This window comes from Parus major, chromosome 1, assembly GCF_001522545.3.
Source record: "Parus major isolate Abel chromosome 1, Parus_major1.1, whole genome shotgun sequence".
In the NCBI taxonomy this organism is placed as follows: Eukaryota; Metazoa; Chordata; class Aves; order Passeriformes; family Paridae; genus Parus; species Parus major.
The window spans coordinates 95869053-95887893 of NC_031768.1; the positions used below are offsets into that span (position 1 = coordinate 95869053).

General features: G+C 39.7%; 1 long non-coding RNA gene across 3 annotated transcripts in view; it reads right to left on the reverse strand.

The window, feature by feature from the left end:
- Window positions 1–18841, reverse strand: part of LOC107205457 — an 83842-nt gene that overhangs the window by 64164 nt on the left and 837 nt on the right. For 2 of the 3 annotated variants that reach the window (XR_004499414.1, XR_002001571.2), the window contains exons 2-3: window positions 15628–15834; window positions 12248–12303 (exon numbers count right to left, since the gene is read on the reverse strand). This is a non-coding gene — a long non-coding RNA (uncharacterized LOC107205457). The remainder of the gene's footprint in view (window positions 1–12247; window positions 12304–15627; window positions 15835–18841) is intronic. The other variant, XR_001521970.3, reaches the window with a different exon arrangement.

The window sequence follows — 18841 nt, forward strand, 5'->3', positions numbered from 1 at the left end:
AAATAGTGTGGTGATGAAACTGCAGGGTAATTCTGAGGGAAAGACACCAGGAATTTCCTTTGTCCAAACTCCTGCTGAAAGCAGAGTCACTCCAGAATTCAGATCAAGCTTATCAGGGCTTTATCCATTCAAACTCCTTCAATACTTCCAAGGATGTAGCCTGCTCAGCCTCTCTCAGCAACCAGCTCCACAACCCGACTGTTCTCACTGGAAAACATTTTTTCTTATATCCAGGCTGATATCTGTCTCCTTTCACTAAATCCCCTGCCCCACTCAGCAATGGTTCCACGTTTTTCTTGTTCATCCTTTTGCTGCTAAGTGGCACAGAAGCTTCTATTGTTTTCCTTGATATCCCTCACAAATATCAACTCCAGCTGAGCACTGCTTTTCTAACACCATGCCTACCCACCCAGACAAAATTTCTCAATCCCTCCTTCAAACCCCTTCTTGCTGTCCACCTTCTGAATTCTGCCTTTTGCTTTGCCTGGTCATCTCATGGCCATGGATAGGGAAAAGGGTCAGGGAGAAAGAATGGATTGGACAATAATCAAAAATCAGGAATAGCAAAAAAAACAAAGTTCCTCTAAGCATAAAGAAATTCTCTGTGTTTTATATTCTGGGTATCTTACTTCACACTCTGGAGCCTGATTTCCTGAAATGCTGAGTATTCCAGCTGCAACTGAGCTCAACAGGACCTGAACTCTGCTTTAACAGATAAAACTGAGCACACTGGAAAAATCTGGCCATAGGTGCCTCAGACTGAAAAAAGAGAATTTTGTCTGTGAATCTGTAAAATAGGGCTAATAATATCTCTCATTCTCACAAGGGTCTTGTATAAATAAATGCATTCATTGCAAAGTGCTCAGATACCACAGAGATGAGCTCAATAGAAAAGCCCAGGAGGCGACTGAAAATTCTGTCTTTAGAGAAGGGTTTGAATAGTGTGCAGCAAATTGAGTCCTCTCATCTGTGTAATATGGAGTAAACAAGAGACTGAATAACTGCTGATTAAGTGAGCAGCATCCATCCTGCATGATGAATGAGGTATGGTCCTTTGGAAAAAATCTATATGCAACTGAGTCATTAAAAACCCTGCCATGATACATAGACACAGTGGAGTGGACATTTATCTCCTGATAATCATTGTAATTCTGACACTTCCTGATTTTTTGGTAAAGCTACTCTGCAATCTTAAAACTGTTCTTTTAACATAATTTCTGCACACACTTTTACTTATGTTTATTTAAAATATTGTGGTTTAATACAGCTTCAGACCAGTCTATTTTTGGCATACAGACTTATTCCAATAATTTTGAGAAATCAAGGAATACTGTCACAGCTTACATTTTCTATTTGTTGCACTAGGTCCTCCTAGTGTACACAAATCCTTCTAGCCTATCAGTGACTGAAAATTAGTTTCTTCTGAGGTCTGGTAGTTTCCATATTTAATCCATTGCATCAATAATTGCATTACAAATGTGTGTGTTAAATGTGTATCTCGCATAAAACAGGAAATCCCATTACTTAGGGAAGAGATATTCATGTCTGCATACACAGAAAAATCCTGGATGATGTGTTTGTCATAAACACTTGTAATGAGAAAGGAAAATTGGGTTGTGGGCTGCTAGAAGGAGTTTAAATAAATTGCTTTATTGCTATAGAAAATTTCAAAAATAAGATGCTTTCTAAAGCAAGGTGCAGTACTGATCTCAGAAAGTAATTTTGTTTCCTTTAAGCCAAAAGATATATATTTTTTTACTTCCATTCCAGTTTGGTCAGGCAGCCACATTCAAAATGTGTCTTACTATAGAAACAGAGTAATTTTTGGGTTACTTGCAGTCTGGCTAGGCTTAATATTAGCTTTTGTTTGAAATAGCACTGTACTATCCTTCTACAACTTTCTCTTAAAAGACAACCCACTGCAGGGGATTTACCCATCAGTTCTTGGGGCAGCTGCTCGAAGCACCTCAGCCAGTTTGCAGCAAGACTTTTCACCCATTCCTATTCATAGCTGCCAAAATTCAGCGGTCCTTGTTCTGTTTACCACTTGGGAACAAGGCAAACACACTGCCAAACCTGCAGGAGAGCACACTACTGCACCTGAGAACTAGCTTCAGGCTCCACCAAAACCCTTCCAGAAAGATTTGAAAAACCAGCCCCTAGTGTCTGCTGCTGCTGGCAATTGCCACATCATTAAAGCAAATTGATTTTGACAAAAAAACAAAACAAAACAATACAAAACAAAAAAGCCAAAACAAACAAACAAACAAAAAGCAGAAGCATGATTACATGAAGGTAAAATGTCTGAAGACACAAATAAGTGTCATCTACAAGAAGGGCTTTAAAGTTCATACCCGGTCAAATCTAGCATAAAAAAGAGCAGATGGTATGTCAGCACCAGAAACAGCAGCAATATTTTGGGATTAACCTGGCTTTTCTGTAACCAACAAAGTGCAGGGATTATCAGCTTTCAAGATTTTGTTTTCCTTCCTGTGCTTTAGTGTCACACAATTTCACAGCAGCTACATATGGCAGACAATGCTGCTATTCCTCCCTTGGATTTGATACTGGAACGTTATTGGAAAATTCAAGAAAGAGCTGAATATGGCTGTCACCCTAGGACAATGGCTTAAGCTTTCCACACCATCCTTGTTATCAGACCAAGAACTTGTGCAGGCACATGGGGGAAACAAAAATTACACTGATGGGGGAACAAGTATATTAATATTTTGCTGTCCTGTAACTTTTGTTCCTTGGGAGGTTTTAAGGATCTTGCCACACATTTACTGTCAGGTTGAAGTCCTGCTGATCTCTACTCTCTCATTGTCCACTCTGTCAACTCCTGAAAGCTGCTGTCCCTGTAGCTGAGGTGACTGGGTGGATTTTGAGCCACCCCTTGACCATCACATTGTGTGGGGCTGTATGTTGCCATGAATCAAAACAGATTGAAATCTCCTTTAATAAGCCTGGCAGTTAACTGCACGGATTTAGGAGAAGTCCCAGAGTCCATATTGTGGGGGCAGACGTTTCCCAGAAATGAGCAAGGCAGGAGCTAGAGAGGGAAACTGACAGTTCAATCTGTTTCTGAATGTACATCAAAGTCTTTGGTGGAATATGATGGAAACATAAAAAAGAGATGAGGAACCTACACAGAATAATAAGATTCATGTGATAACTCAAGACTAATATAACCTAACCTACAAGATCCCATCTCTCCCAAGAATTATGTCACTTTTCCCAATGACACGAATCACATAAGAAATCATTGCTTTTGTGAACAAGGAAATGTCATTTAAATCTAAGCATTTAGCCTGTTGAGAGGAGCTTCCTAGGGACTGGTAGAAATTAAAACGAGGATAAAAGTGTTGAAGGATTTTGTTTCATTAAAACTACAATTTATACTGGATAGTATAAATATTAATTTCCAATATTAAATTGGAAATTTAAACAACAAACAAGAGACAAACCAAGGAAGTGAACCGACCCCAGATAACATCTTTACCCAGTCCCTTGTCTTTAGTCTGGATCAAGGTGCAGAAAAAGAGGAGAAATATTTAAGCTAATAGGAGACAATTATAGCAGTCAAGCTTTTTCACACCCACCTTTCATTCCCTTCCTGAAATGTATTTGCCACCCAGACAATAGCAGGCAAGATATGCCATCCATTGTTTCAGTAATAATAAAGGTGGGTGGAACAGGGGCTGCTCACATGATCCCATGACAGAGAAAAATTCCCTGTCACTACAGTGTGCTGGAAACCTTATGTCTCACAACCTGTCTTGTGCCATCCCTTCCTGCAGCCTCTCCCAGGTGGGGGGAAGTGGGCTCCCACTAGGGCAGCCCTGAAATTTGGACAGGGAGCAAGGCTCTCTCTGAGGCTTGTGGATGTGTTTCTAAGGCCAAATCCCCTCCTGCTTCCAGGTGCAGACTGCTCTCCTCCATGCTGGTTTGAAACCTTCAGCATGAGACCGTTCTCTCCCAAACATAATCCTGAGATGTGAAGATACTTTAAACTCTGCAGTCCTTTCCATGATCCAGGATCCCCTGGGCTTAGCTGAAAAGGGATGAGAATCTCCCAACTGGAGCTTGCACATCTCCAAATTCCACACGGGGTTTGCTGTAATTTGTAATCATCGCTAGCGCACCAAGGCAATGCCTGAGCCTGACAGCCCTTTAGCCACATCCCACTGCCTGGGCTGAAGCAAGAAGCCCCTGTTTGCACTGCAAGGACAGCTTTGGAGGGCTGGGGACCACTGATAGACAGCCACATCCTCTGCTGCTGGGGCACCCAACCACTTGGGGAAGCTGTGCGCTGACCAGGCTGCGCTATCGCCGAGAGCAGCCCACCTGCCAGGAACAGTTCTGTGTACCTTAGCACAGGCTGCTGAGAATTGTGCCAGGGAAACCTTGGAATCGTGAGGGAAGGCAGCAAAAATCTGTAGAATAATGCATAGATGTATTCAGCTTTGTTTTCTCAAGCTGTATATTCTCCTGCCCTATGAAATCTAGGCAATGGAAAGAAACTGGTGACCACTAGAGAGAGGTTTTTTAAAAGTGCATATATCTTAGAAAAGCCTAAGTACTCCCATTGACATCTTACTCTAAAAACCTGCACTCTTTCTCCCCTGGCACAGTAGAGGGTTGGAACAAGCAATCCTCTTATCAGATATATTAATTCTAAAATAAGGAACACATATAGCTATAGAATTGAATACGGTTATTGGAATGGGAAATGGCACTTCTAGAAATTACATATCTTTGTTGTTGCCAGTCTGTAATACAAAATTGCATCTGGAACCCCTGTTTTTGTGGCAATGTCTAAAAGGAAATTTTATTTCTGTGATAATGAGAGACAAAGCCATGTAGTTTGCAAGATGCTTCATATTTTGCATTCCCTGTGCAGAAGTTGCTTTTAGAAGGCACTTCACCTATACCAAATGCTGCCACAGAGCAACAGCATAATGGAAATTTTACGTTCTCTGCCCTTTGCAGGACCTTTCTGGCTTCTCAGCACACAGTTCAGTAAGCAAAGATACAAACTAATAACAAAAGAGAAAATGCTTTTATTTATTTTTCTCTGATCTCTAAGGTGTCAGTGACACTCAGAACATACTTCCCAAATGAATAATTTCAGTCTTTATGCCTCATTCAATTTCAGTTTGCACACTGCATTTTATCCAGCTCGGGCTCTGTCAGTATAATGCAAAAGATAGCCATTCAAGATACTCGGTTTCTATTCTCCATATATGTAACTTTGGCCAGAATTCAAGCCCAGAGACATAACAGAGGCTTTTGTGCAGATATTTTTGGCTGATATTAGGAACTGCTACAATAAAGAGGGATGGAAGCCATCTGCAGAAAACATACACACACAGACAAAAGCAGTTTTACTGGTCAAGGAATCCAGGATCAATGCTTTGCTTCAGCTCTGGATGTTATCAGAGCTATGCAGGAGCCAGAATTTCTGTCTCAGAGGCAGTCCAGGATTTTGAATCTTTCCATATTAGATCAGAACAGAATGTTTATTTTCAGAATCTTCCCTAAAAATGTTTCTAATTAAAATGTTACTTTCTGTTTTGACATTTGTCAGTTATAATTTTTCATTTAAAAGGAAAATTTGCAGTGAAAACCACTCCAAAATGGAGCCAAGGGGTTCCAGTCTGATCAGCTTGTCATTTCAAAACATTAGAGAAATGATGCCTTACAGAAAGTGAGAAGGTGGCTTCATTACTTTCCATTTTGTTCAAAGTGAAATATCATTATAATCAATATTTCCTGCAAAATGTCCCAGTTATAACAAGCTGATGCTATCAAATATAAAGCTGCTTCCACCAACCGTTTTTGACCATATTTGCTAAAAGTACTTATCTACACAGGAGGAATTCAGATACCTGATATCCTTTCTGTGCAATTGTTCTTGCTTCTGCCTCCCTCAGCCTCATTTCTTATTAAAGCCTCAGGAGGAAGCGAACTAGAAAAGCTGTAGGAGAGGGGAAAAAGACCAAGCAGGAGAAGTAACAGCTCACACAAAAGAAGGAAATGCCTTATTAGGGACACCACTAAAGCTAGCACCCTGTCCCTTGCATATTCCTCGCTCACAGTGAGCTGGGATGGCAAGTGCTGCCTTGGAGGCATGAGCTGAGCTGAGCTGATCTGGAAAGCTGAGCCAAACTAAGCTGAGCTGAGTTTGTCGTCTCATTCATGCAGGCTATGTTCAAGGGCTCTGGAGCCAGTCTGGCAGAGCCCTGAACTTGGTTCAAATGAAATATTTAGTAGGAGAGCCAGGAGGATCATCTCTGCACCAGGCACAGACTCTGGCATTTAGCTCACCGCTGTGCTCGCTGTGCTCTGCCAGAAGTGGAAGCAGAGGCACGGTGCTGATAACACATCCCGCAGGACATGTCCAGCCAGGCTCCCTGAGACATGGCAGGGAGGCCCTTCCCTGGCAAGAGGCATCAGCTTTCAGCTCAACAAGGGCTCTCCCAGCTGCCTCACAGTAATTCTGTCAGCTTCTCTCTGCCCAGCATCACCAGCAGCAATGCTGAAAGGGTCAGAGGTTGAGAAAATGCTGTTTAAAATTGAAATGCAGGCTCAAGCCCTCACAGGAATCATGGGGGGGAAATAGGCACTACAAAATGCCCCACAAAAAAGAAAACATGCTGAAGTGGTCCACCTGCATATTTAGAACTGGAAAATTAGTATAGGCAAAAAACCCAAAGTATTACTTTTAGAAGCAATTATTTACAGAATTATTTATGTCCTAGCAAAGCAAAAGACTTAGTCTCTCTCTAAATCTTGAGGATTTATGCACATCTTGCCTTTTGCCACTTTGTAACCTCCTTCCTGGCCAGGCTGCCCTGAGGGGCTGGAGAGCTCAAGGGTCTAGAGGACCAAGTCCAGCACTTCTTTCCTTGCCCATGGTGCAAGCTCTGCCTGCCTCTGTGTCCAGTTGTGTACATCTGGATGGAGACTTAAGTCATGGCTGGATGGCAGTGAGTTTGTAGCTGCTTCCAGGCTTCTCTCCCTTTTCCTCCCGCTGCAGGAGGACTCCATAGTGTGGTTCCTATATGCAGTACCATTTTTCCATCAGCTGCAGTGAGGTGATGCCAGCTCGGTGGCACATCTTGCTGCAGCAGTGCTTGTCTACAGCAGAGCAGCACTGGCAGTTTGATTCAGACCCTTACCATGTAATTACTGTTTATGTTTTGCAACTCTGTGAGTTGGTGCTGCTCTATAGTGAACTTTGAGAAATTCAGGGCAGACTTACAATTTTTTTCAACTGAAGATCCCACAGTCAGGATTTGAGGTTTGGCATTGCACTGCACAAGGGCAGTCTGACCTTAACTCTCAATTCATGCCACAAGTGCGTCAGCCTTTCAAAGCAGGGTCTCTCTGGTGTTCATTCAGAGCATGCTTAGTGCTTCTTGGGAGGATAAAAAGAGCAAATTGTCAGCAAAATGGAGAATCCAGTGCAATATTGTCTTTGGCTTTCTTTACTTTCAAATGAAATACTTCTGCTTCCTTTTAAAACAAAACACGAAGACTGTTTCCTCCCTGTTTGGGTTTGTTTTACAGTGTTTCAGCTCAGACTGGGACTTGTATGGTATATTCTTAATACAATTTATTATTAGGAGTTAATAGTGGAAGCACAGATACTTTGGGGAATAAGATCACTACAATTAAGAATAAGAGGAGCCTACACAATAAAATGAAACCTTACATTGCTTAAACAGTTTTAATAATAACTACTGAGTTTCCACTCATTAAGTAATCTGCATCAGAGAGATGGTCAAAGAAAATACATTCAGGGAAAAACAGAAAAATAAAATAAATGGAGCAATAAATGGAGAATGAGGTCACACTTCTTTCCAAATATGCAAATAGATAAACATCAGAACAATAGATTTTCTTCTATTCTGTTCACAAAGGTGCAGTTTCCTTATCTGAGATCATTGTGAGGATAGTAAGAGCACAAAACTTAATACAAAATCTCCCAGAGAAGACAAATTTGGCCAGGCTGGCTTTATTGTACTAGAACCCTTTGCATACCTACACATATACACAATATATGTGTGTGCACAGGTAAAACAAACTACACTTATTTTTCACTCTACTTGCTGTTCCCTTTATACAGAAATAATTACACAGAAGAGATGGGAAAACAATAATTTCTTTCTTTTTCCTAATGGGATGTATTAGTGTGTATGTATATGTATAGGGATGTTGTCTGTGTGACATGCAGAATTACTTCTAGAGACCTACTTCAGTCCTCAAGTAGCTTTCATGTGTCATCTTACCTGTGGTGATGATAAGCAAGTCCATATTTCTTTGCAAATCTAACAGTAGTAACTGCTGTCAGTAATTAAACCCCAGACAGAAAGAACATCCATCTCCTGCAGCACTGAACACTCATTTTCCCCCTCTAATATTAATGCCTCTCTCACCAGTCCCACACAGCCTACAAGTAGAAAAATAAATTATCTCCCTCCAAACATATCAACCATCTACTGTGGTTTGGCAAGGAGGTCTGAAACCATGTTGTTGTGGGAGGTATTTGATAGAGGATTGTACTCCCAGGCTTTTCTTTTGGCTGACAATCCTTCAAAACCTGAACCATGAGCCGGCTGATTGGAGCTTTCACTTTCCTTCCCAGCTACTCTCCACTCCATTGTCATCCTACTCAGAATAGAAAACTCTTTGCAAGCTTTGTCCAAGTTTACTGCAGTCCTGGGTCTCTTTCCTCTTGGTTTGGAGGGCATGGTTTAGACATTGAACCTGTATGGAACAAAACTCCAGCAGCATCACATAAGAAGGTTGCTAGAGGTGACAGAAGGTTTTACAGCCAAGGTATTTCCATGATCTTGGGTGAGCCTGCCAAGGGAGCAGAATCTTCTGTCCCAAGTAAAGAACAGGGAATTGCATGACCATGCATGCTCAGCACTTCTCACAACTGAAGTCTAAGGTGCTTTGTTTTTGTTAAAACCTGTCCAGGCAGAAGCAGAGCCTTCTCTGCATGACATACACCTCAGGATAGCATCATTCACTGCCTCTGAGCATGGGGGTAAAAGAGCACTGAGAATGGCCTGGCCATTGGAAATCCTATCTTTTATTCATGGTTAGTTACAGCTTCTCCTCCACCTGTAATTTTGTCCAGGACCCAAGCAGTGAAGACAAGGTGACATGAGCTTTGCTGTGAGCTGGACAAAGTTTCCAGGACACATTTAGTGCTGAGGTCTGGACTACCACATCTCCTCTGCATTTCCTCCTGTGCTAGCTAAATCAAAGTCTGAGCAAGTGCACCTGCCCATTCTGGGGTCATTCCTTAAGTTCCAACATATAAAATTCACAGAATTATGATCCCAAGCTTCCCATTTGGTTTAATGAGATGGGACAAATGGACCTTTCATTACACCCCTTCCATGCAAAGTTTACTTTAGAAATTTTTCATAGTGCATACCAAATTCATTCAGAGCCTGAAAAAGCATAACAAACAACCACACAGCAAACTTGTGGTTTTAAACCCTTTTAAAACCATGTTTAAATCTACACTGCCATCCAGATGCTAAAGGCAGGATTATTATCCACCCTTCTGCCTCCCTCATTACACTAGCTTTGCTAACAAGAGCAGGGAATCAAAGGAAGCTACAGTACAAAACAGCATGTCAAGCTTTTCAAAACAGAAAAGAAGTCTTTCAGATTTTTATTATATTTTACCACCATTAACTAAATCTCTTTCTGAGACAGATGTATTTTATCATCCAATTTCTTTAATGAAGGGTTCAAATTCACAGATTGTGCTAGTGTCAGGGACTGGAATGGGAACTTATGACTCTGTGTCTGTTTGACAAAAGCTAATTCATAGGAGTCATCTGTGTGGAAAAACAAATGCAATAGTATTCATAAAACATATTGTCCATGAAGAAACTCATGGCAAATGTAGCCTGAATAAGTTTTCACCACTGCTGTTTCCTTAGAAATATACATCATTCCTTGAGAGGTACACGTGGTAAGTGATGCTGAGAGTTGCAGTGCAAATGCAGACTGGGTACCAACAGCTCTACCAAAATACATCCCCCAGATAAAAGAGAAGTTGTCATCCAGAAACATACAGTCAGTATAGATACAAAAAAAAAATTGGTTTAATGAGGAAATCAGTTTCAGTAGAAAACAGTGATAAAAAATGAGCAAAAACATAGATACATATGTGGAAAATGTGTATTACATCATTCTGCGTTACTGAAGTAATGATACAGTCACAGGGGTAATAAAACGGTCAGAATGACCAAGAGGGGAGAATTGTGTTCAACTTTAAAATGTCAGTAGTGAAAAAGAGGCATAAAAATCTGAGCCTGAAGGGACCTACATAAATGAGTGCTTGATATTTCATCCATATGCTTTTTTTTCTGTAGATATCTTTATCCTTTGTGCTAATTAAAATCTTCGTTTACATGTACTTTGTCTCCCTCTTTCTCTTTGCTACTTCACTCTGTTCTGTTTCTTCTCTTCTCATCATCTTTTATCTTCACAGATACCTTCTAATTAATTTTTTCCTTAAGGTAATTTTTTTTCTATCTAATGCAGAATTAATTGCCATTTGTTCTTTCTTCTTTTCCTGTCTTACCTTTTTTCTTTTTCTATTTTTCCCCAGTGTTTTTCAATACTTCTCTCTCTTTTTAGAGAACTCTTTTTCTACTCTCATGTTCCCATTTTGTGGCTCCCTGTGCTTACTCTCTCTCTACCTCACTTCACTCTCTTTCTTATCCTATATTCTTTATTACCAAACTTCTCACATAATCCCTTTCCATAGCCTCAGAAATGCTGATCCCTGCCTCCTCTCAGACACACTCTCCTTTCTTGGCAGCCTTTTCTTCTCTAAACATGTAAAACTCTCTCCAAGGTATCCCTGTTTTGTCCCAGAACCTACTCCCAATTGCAAACTCCCTTTCCACCAAATTTACTCATGCTCAGACTTGTACTTTTCCCCACTGTCTAGAGACAGGAAAAGGTATTAAATGCCCTATCTTCTGCTATTTTAATTCCAGAATTCCAGAGCCAGGCTAGGTCCTTAGAACAGAAGATTTCCATTCTGATCATCTTAGCATGTGCTGCCTGGGCTACAAGCTCCAGGGCTGTTAGTCAGGACATGAGGGCCATGTGCCTCTGTCTCCTCCTGAGGGACAGGCACTGATCCAATGCCACAGGAGCTGTGGATAGACAGGTCCTACCTATGTTGCTGTGTCTATGAGTCTTATCATCCAAGCCCTTTGAAGGCCTCATAATCTTTGATAAACATTTCTTGGCCCAACAAGTCCACTAAAGGAGGACATCAGAAGTGGCAAAGTAATGAGAAGAATGAACAATGTGTCTTGGGCCATGCCAAGAGACTGTAAGAGAGCCAGGAACTGAGTTTACCTCTGCTACTTTGCCCTGCTGTCTTTTCTTAGCCTCCCATCCCAGGCCATTCAAACCTTTCCCAGCTCTCACTTCAAGGTCACTCCTGACCTTCAAACACAGATAATGTTGCCTGCTTTTCTCAGAAGGACATGTAGCTCTACACTCCTCAAACACACAGACTCCTCTTCTTGTTCCTATATACCCTCCTCTTACAAGAACTCTTCCCTACCTCTTATCCTTTTCTGTATTCATATTCCTCCACATTTTTGAGTGCCACCCCAAAATCACTCACCCTTTCTCACCTCCAGGTTTCTCGTACTAACTCTAGCATCTAGAAACTGCCCTGCCTAGTAAAGGGAGCTCAATATCAGGCCAAAAAGAAAAGCACAGCTTGTCCTAATCTTTTGGGCATTGTGACCTCAGTAAAATTGGACAGCTTTCTGGTAATTGCCACTTACAAGGAGAGGTGATTCAAAGGAAGAAGTGAAAAAAACTCACAAAAGTGGAGGGGATTTGGTTTTGAGTTTTTTTCTACTGACTTGGGTAAGGCTGAAAGCAGCAATATCACCAGGTTCAGGAAAAATACAAGGAAGATAGGAGCATCCCTGTGTCAATATCAGTAAATGCTACCTGTGCAGGCAGGTCAGGTCAGCACTCCCTGGCACCAGCATGCTCTCAGAATGACCTGTTCTTTTCTGCATGGCTTTCTGCACTATTTAAATATACATTCTTATGTAACACAGCACCATCGAGCCTGTGTTCAACCAGCTGCTTTGTAATCTAGAATCTGTTGAATAGTCAGTGTGCAATACTTTTGTGTATTTTCTTGACCCTCCTCCACTCACTTACTTACCTTATGCAGATACTAGGAAGTGCTCAGCTGCTGAAAATATGTATGAAACCAAAGACCTGGAAATCCAAGGGAGTGATTAAGAAAATCTGTGACAGTTTCTAACACACCTTTATTACCTCAGTAATGAATTTTGATTGATTTGATGCAAGCAGGCAATTATGAGTGGTTTTAAATCAATTTACAGCTCAGAAATACCGGTGGAGTTGGCACGATGACAGAGCATCGCGGAACCACGTGAGGCAGCGGTGCCTGGGTGCACCACATGGTCATGCTGATGTCTCACACTACATTTTTGGGTGGTGGCTGCTCCCTGCCAGCTGGCTGCAGGAACAGTTGCATGCAATCAGAAAGACCTATGTTTATTTTAAATGTGAAAATAATCCTATTCCCACTTTTGTAATGCTGCTAGTTTCAAGCTTTGGGTGGATGTTCGGATAAGACAGGCATTTTAACTGGCTAGATAACACCAACATTTGCTTTCCTTGCTGCTTTTCTCTCCTTGGTGCTTTGATCTGTAGAGGACTAGTTTGCTTAATTTTAAATACCAACAGTTAAATGATCACCATGGTTTCTGGCTAATAAAGATCTGAGTCAACCAACTGACTTTAGTATGTTGTTTCACATGTCTTTTTTACATTTTTTTTGTCTCCCTTTTTTTTCTTTTTTTTTTTCTTTTTCTTTTTCCCCCCCCAAATTCATGGGCACAAGGTTAATTCCAGCTGCACACTTCCTCTATAGAAACCTTCTTCATCTACAGCAATAGATCTGGAAAGATGAGGGGAAACAGAGAGTCCTGATGCAGTACATGAACCTGGACATTGGCAAACCAGGCAGGATTTGTTTATTCCTTCTCGTTAGCATTCTTTCCCTGCTAGTTCAATAGGAAATTTCAGCTGACTCTTCCTTTTGAGAGGAGGCCCTCAAAGCCTTCTCTGCTGCCAGTGTCACAGTGTTGTTCTAGTTTTTTCACCTCTACTTATCTAGGCTATTTTCAAAAGGTTTCAAAGGGCTCAACAACCCTCAAAGTCACGCCTGTCACATGCGCTATCTTCATGTTCATTTACACCTAAAAGCCATCCTTAAGGAGAAGAGGAAATATTTGTTAGCTCAGGAAAAACATATATATGTATGAAAGCAGTCTAAGTGCTAAATGGAACCTGGCCACAAGGGAATTGAAAGTGTGGAGGCATGCTGCTGCCTACACTAAAGAAAATTCATACTTGTTTCTTTCTTACTTTTTCTGCTTATGGTTATTCTTTGTTGCTATTCCTTATTTACACTCTTGCAGCATCTAAAATCCAGACCAAGATAGAGGCAACTTCTGTGCAAGACTTTTGCAGTCAAAATTTTACTTTTTTACATTTTTTACTTTTACTAGACTTACTAGTAAATAACCTGAGGTAACACATGATGGTCCCTTAAACTTGTTCTGAGGAAAAGCTTTGAGTTTGGAAAAAAACCCTTTTTTTTGACACAGTAAAATTAGAGGTTTTATTTTTTTTCTAGAAATAATTGCTTTGAGGCTGGGTTTCAAAGAAAGTTCATATTTTAAAATATATTACATAACATTATATGCTTTAAAAGTGTAACACTAGATAAAATAAAAGGGCCCAAATTCCTGCCCAGTGCTTCAGTTTTAGAAATAAGAATAATGTCATGCCTAACTTAACAATGAACTTTGTCTAAGTGTCCCTTTTCACAGGGGATTTTGAATTTTCAGCTCTTTACTACAGCTTGTATTCGAACTACAAAAATTAAAGCTTTCAGATATAGGGATCTAAAGTTTCTATATTTTAGGAAGTGGAAAATAATATGTGTTCTTGAGTGGCATTTATGGGTCAGGAGAAGACTATTACAGAGTTATAATGGAGCCAGTTACTAACAGACTGATGTGCTATCTCTTGTTTTGTTTGTGGGATTAATATTTTTCTCAGATGCCTATATTTGATTGGAAGAATTCCCTGTGCTGGAGATTTCATAATTACTCAGATATAAAGATTCAGCTTAAAAAAAAAAAATAAATAAAAAAATTTCTAATATTCAGTCACATCCAGCCAGAGCTTGTCACCAGCCAGGGAACACTGCTCCTAGAAATATTTCACTATTCAGTAGATAAGGGCAGAAACTCACAGCTTCTGTATCTTCAATATTTTAATTTCCAGTCTGTATTTCCGTGACTTTGAGAGTAGCAGTCAGGACAAAACAAACACAAGCAACAGCTCCTTGACACTGCTCCCTAATAAAAGGAAATGCATCATTTGCTATTGCCTGGACCTTTTGCAATGAGATGTAATTAAGTGACATGAAGAGAAGGAGGCATGCAGCTACTGAATTTACACTTGAAAGACTTTATTGAAATGCTCAATTGACATCTCTAATTTCTTTCTAAACAACATGTTTGCTGAGGTCAATGTAAGATGTTCTCTTCAATAAGTTTTGGTGAGGCTCTTCAAAATTATTGCTACCTACTACCTGAGTACCATCTGTATCTAATGCTGAATAAATACAGAAAATGGATGATTGCAGTGGCTTATGTGAAAATAAAGAGTGTGACACTTGCAAAAATATGAAATTAAAGACAGAAGCCAAAAAGCAAAATCTAGATCTTTGATGTTATTTTTATTAAAAAAAAAATCCTGTTTAAGTCTACAAAATGCTATTGTATTTTAGCGGAATTTAACAATCAATGTGACCAAAATACTTGTTAATCTGTATTTCTCATTTTGCCTATTGTTAACAGTACCCAGAGTCTAGATCTATTTAACAGCAGACAGAATTATTGATTGATTTTGTTTTACATTTAACACTAATAAAAAGAAAAAACAGCGTTTAGAGTTCTTTAGCAGAATATGCAACTATTAATGAGTGCATAAAATGTAAGAAAAAGGAAAGTGAAAATCTAGTCTAGACACCTTAGAAATAAAGACACTTTCCTGTCTAAACAGCTTTTGGCAAATAACTCTTCTGCTGCTGCTCTTGTCTTTGATGTTCTTGCTGCTGCTGTTCTTGACAGTTTGATGACAATTTGTAGTAAATCAAACAGTTCAAAAATAAAAAAAAAAAAATCACTTAATATAATGTTTCATTTTACCCAAACCAGAATTCTTAAATTCCAGTTTGAGAACTTTATAAAGGACTGTTATTCCTTCTACATAAACCAGAAAAATATTTCCAAATTAATATTTAATGGAAATTTACATTTTAAAAGATTTTTTTAAAGGTAAAAGTTTATTAAAAATGTCACAGATAAATGTCTAGTTTTTTTCCAGTATGCTTGTTTTCTGTTATTAAAATGAAAAAAATATTTTCACATATTTTGATGTCATAAAATGAGCCTCCCCTGTTACAAAGGAGAAAAAAAAAAGGGAAATATTACATACCTCAGCAAAGTAGTCAAGTCAGCTATCAGCTGAGAAAAGTCAAGGTACTGATGGGTGTCTTCATACTCTCACATGTAGCATGGATGTAGAGGTCTTCCTTAATTATCTTCATATTCATGGCCCTGTTATCTGCGAGTTTTCTGCAGAAATGTTCAGCTGCCATTCATAGGGATTACTGCTTGTCTTCTATCTTCACAGCTGAGGTGCCTGTAGTGGCCAGATAACAGGGGATGTGTTGGGCAAACAAGTGGAAATATGGTCAAGTACAAAAATGTATGGCCATTGCTAAGTCCTTACAGAAAGGTCTCTAAAATTACACAGAAATCCTACAGGATCAGAGGATCTGCACACCAAATGAGGATTCATACAGAGAAACCTAAGCCTTTTTTTTTCAGGGGCACAGCTCTGTGACCTTCAGGTGCTAAATGAGACTCCTTGACTTTTAGGTTCTTCGTGTTCCAAATGACCTGAGGTAGCTGGGATGACTCTGGAGGTCAAGGTCATCACTGCCATGCACTAGTGCAAATAAGCCAAGGTCATTGCTGAATTTAAGACAAGGCAGAAAAACAGAGCAATAGTACAAAGGTGCTCATTTCTATCAGTTTCCCTATTTCCTTCCTTTGGGATGGATGTGCAGTGAATACCTGTACTGATATCTCTGCTGTGCAGGGAATATTCAAATAGGACATTACCTATGGTGGCTAAAATGGCTGTAAGAAATGTCCAGTTTGGTACCATATAAAAGCAGTTTTCCCTTAGATTGTTTCTGAGCTCCACAATTGCAAATAGGTCCCAGGAATAATTTTAAATGATCTCCAAATTGTATATGTAGTGTTTTAATAGGTTTTCAAACAATTTGAATAAGCAGTAATTTAAAAATAGTTCCTCTATTCTGCTGTGGTTTGGCAAGACTGGAGGGGAGAACTGTCTGCTAAAAGATGAACTTCCACTCTGGAAAAATTTGAAATAAAACACCAGGAAACAATATGTATACAAACAGCAGAATATTTGCCAGAATTTTGTCATTCTTTCCCTACTGAGCTTGCAGTTTTTTGGAAGAAATGAGATTATTTTCCCAGCTTGGAGTGGATTTCTCACTGAAGTCATACTCCAGGGTATACAACCACAGAGATCAATTACACATGACGGACACCGTAAGCCAAATCTCTCCTTTTGCAGGAAGAGACCTTGGGAGATAGAGGAAGTGTAAAGTAATAAATGGAAAGAGAGAAAATAAGTGGTCAAGCAATAATTTATTTTAACAATGCAGAAGCTGCCTTCATAGTTCCACATAAAGGCAAACAAGGCTTCTAGGGAAAAAAAAAAGGCCTGTTTTCTTCTAAAATCTTCAGTGGAAGGCAGTGTATTTGTTTACACTAGAGGTTATGCCATAGGCTCTTACCAGCAATACTAGAACATGATTGAAAATTTCTCGTTGAGGAAAAGATTTATCTAAAGCATTCTATGTCTATCTCATAAAAAACTTCTATTCTGGATCGTTTCATGTGCACCATGCATAAAATAATAATCCCTCTTAGTCTATTGTGTCCTTGGGAAAAGCAGCCCTGACCTCTCCCATTTTTCCCAACATGCCAGATCAAAACTTGAGAAAATTCAGATCTTCAGCGTCCACTTTTCCCAGCTTGTCATACTCCTCTCCCTCACAGCTATCCTGCCCACCATTCCTCTCCAGCCAGAACTGAACTGAGGCTTTCTAGTGGCCATGGCACACATTTCAAATCAGTGAAGGCTGTTTAGGAAAGGAATATCTTTCAGTATGGGGAAAGGAGATGTGGTGAAAGCTGAGGTGTCTGGCCTGGCCAGGAATTTTTGCAGAAGCCCTGGATCAAGCCAGCCATGTGATGGTAGAGAAAGTATTTAGACAAACACAAGATGGGTCCTTCTGGAAAAAAATAGCATGTTAAGAATAGATGAAGATCACTTTCCTGCAATTCTATTCCCTTTTGTTTTTGTTTTTTTGTTTGGATTTTTTTTCCCCTCTTTTCATTTCCCATATGCTGCTGGCAGCTGAACTCCCCTAAGCCTTTTGGAGATGGATAGCTTCTCACCTCAACCACTCACAGCTTCAGGGAATTTGCTCAGGGAAGTACCAGAGCTCACCTCAGTGTAAACTGAATCAACAACAGATAAATAAGTTTCACTGCATCTTTCTTAAGGTTTGCCTTTGGAGGCATATATTGGGAGGAATAAATTAAAATGAAACCTTTAATATTCTCTAAAAAGTCACTAGATCGCTGTTTCCACCTTAGTGCCTTATTAAAGGAGGGTTGTTTCTGTTCATCAGCATCAAGAAGCAGTGCACACTTTGACAGTAATGCTCAGAAATCTCAGGGAAGTGGATAAATTTACGGGGAGAAAATGCCAAGGGAAAGCGGTCAATTCATAACACTGGCATTCACTATTAGCTGGTTTAATTAACTGAATGTTCAATTACCAAAACACTTTGCCTTCTATGCTAATGCTGTTTCAAATAATAGGTAAAAATAAAACAATAAAATGTAGTCCATCTGAGGCTAGGAAGCAAAGAGAGAATAAAAATTTGGGGTAGGAGATAGGAAAAAATCAGATATTTGTTAAGGAAATACTTCACCAAATAGCATTCAGTTTCCCATAAGATTACTCACAGATGACATAGGATGGCAGTTCAAGTGTACACATTGTTTTTCATCACTGGTTTAGATAAACATTGTGCTGTCACTAAACAATAATGGACTTTATCTGAGGGCTGTCTCTACATTAAATTCTAACAAATTTCTGTATTTGTTTGCCCAGGGTTAAAAGGAGATTCCTGACTTTAACATAAGACATTTCTTCTTAACATTTTAAAATAATACTCACTTTTATTTTTCTTCATAATATTTAAGCAGGCTGAATAATTTAACAAAGAGCCTATTCCTCTAACTCCACTGTAATGAGGGTTTTGCAAAGACAAACCCTGCAGAGGTTTCAAAACGGTGTCACAAACCACATGGACATTAAAACCAGGGTATGGGCATTAAAACCAGGGTATGGGCATTAAAACCAGGGTATGAGCATTAAAACCAGGGTATGGGTATTAAAACCAGGGTATGGGCATTAAAACCAGGGTATGAGCATTAAAACCAGGGTATGGGTATTAAAACCAGGGTGTGGGCATTAAAACCAGGGTATGGGTATTAAAACCAGGGTATGGGCATTAAAACCAGGGTATGGG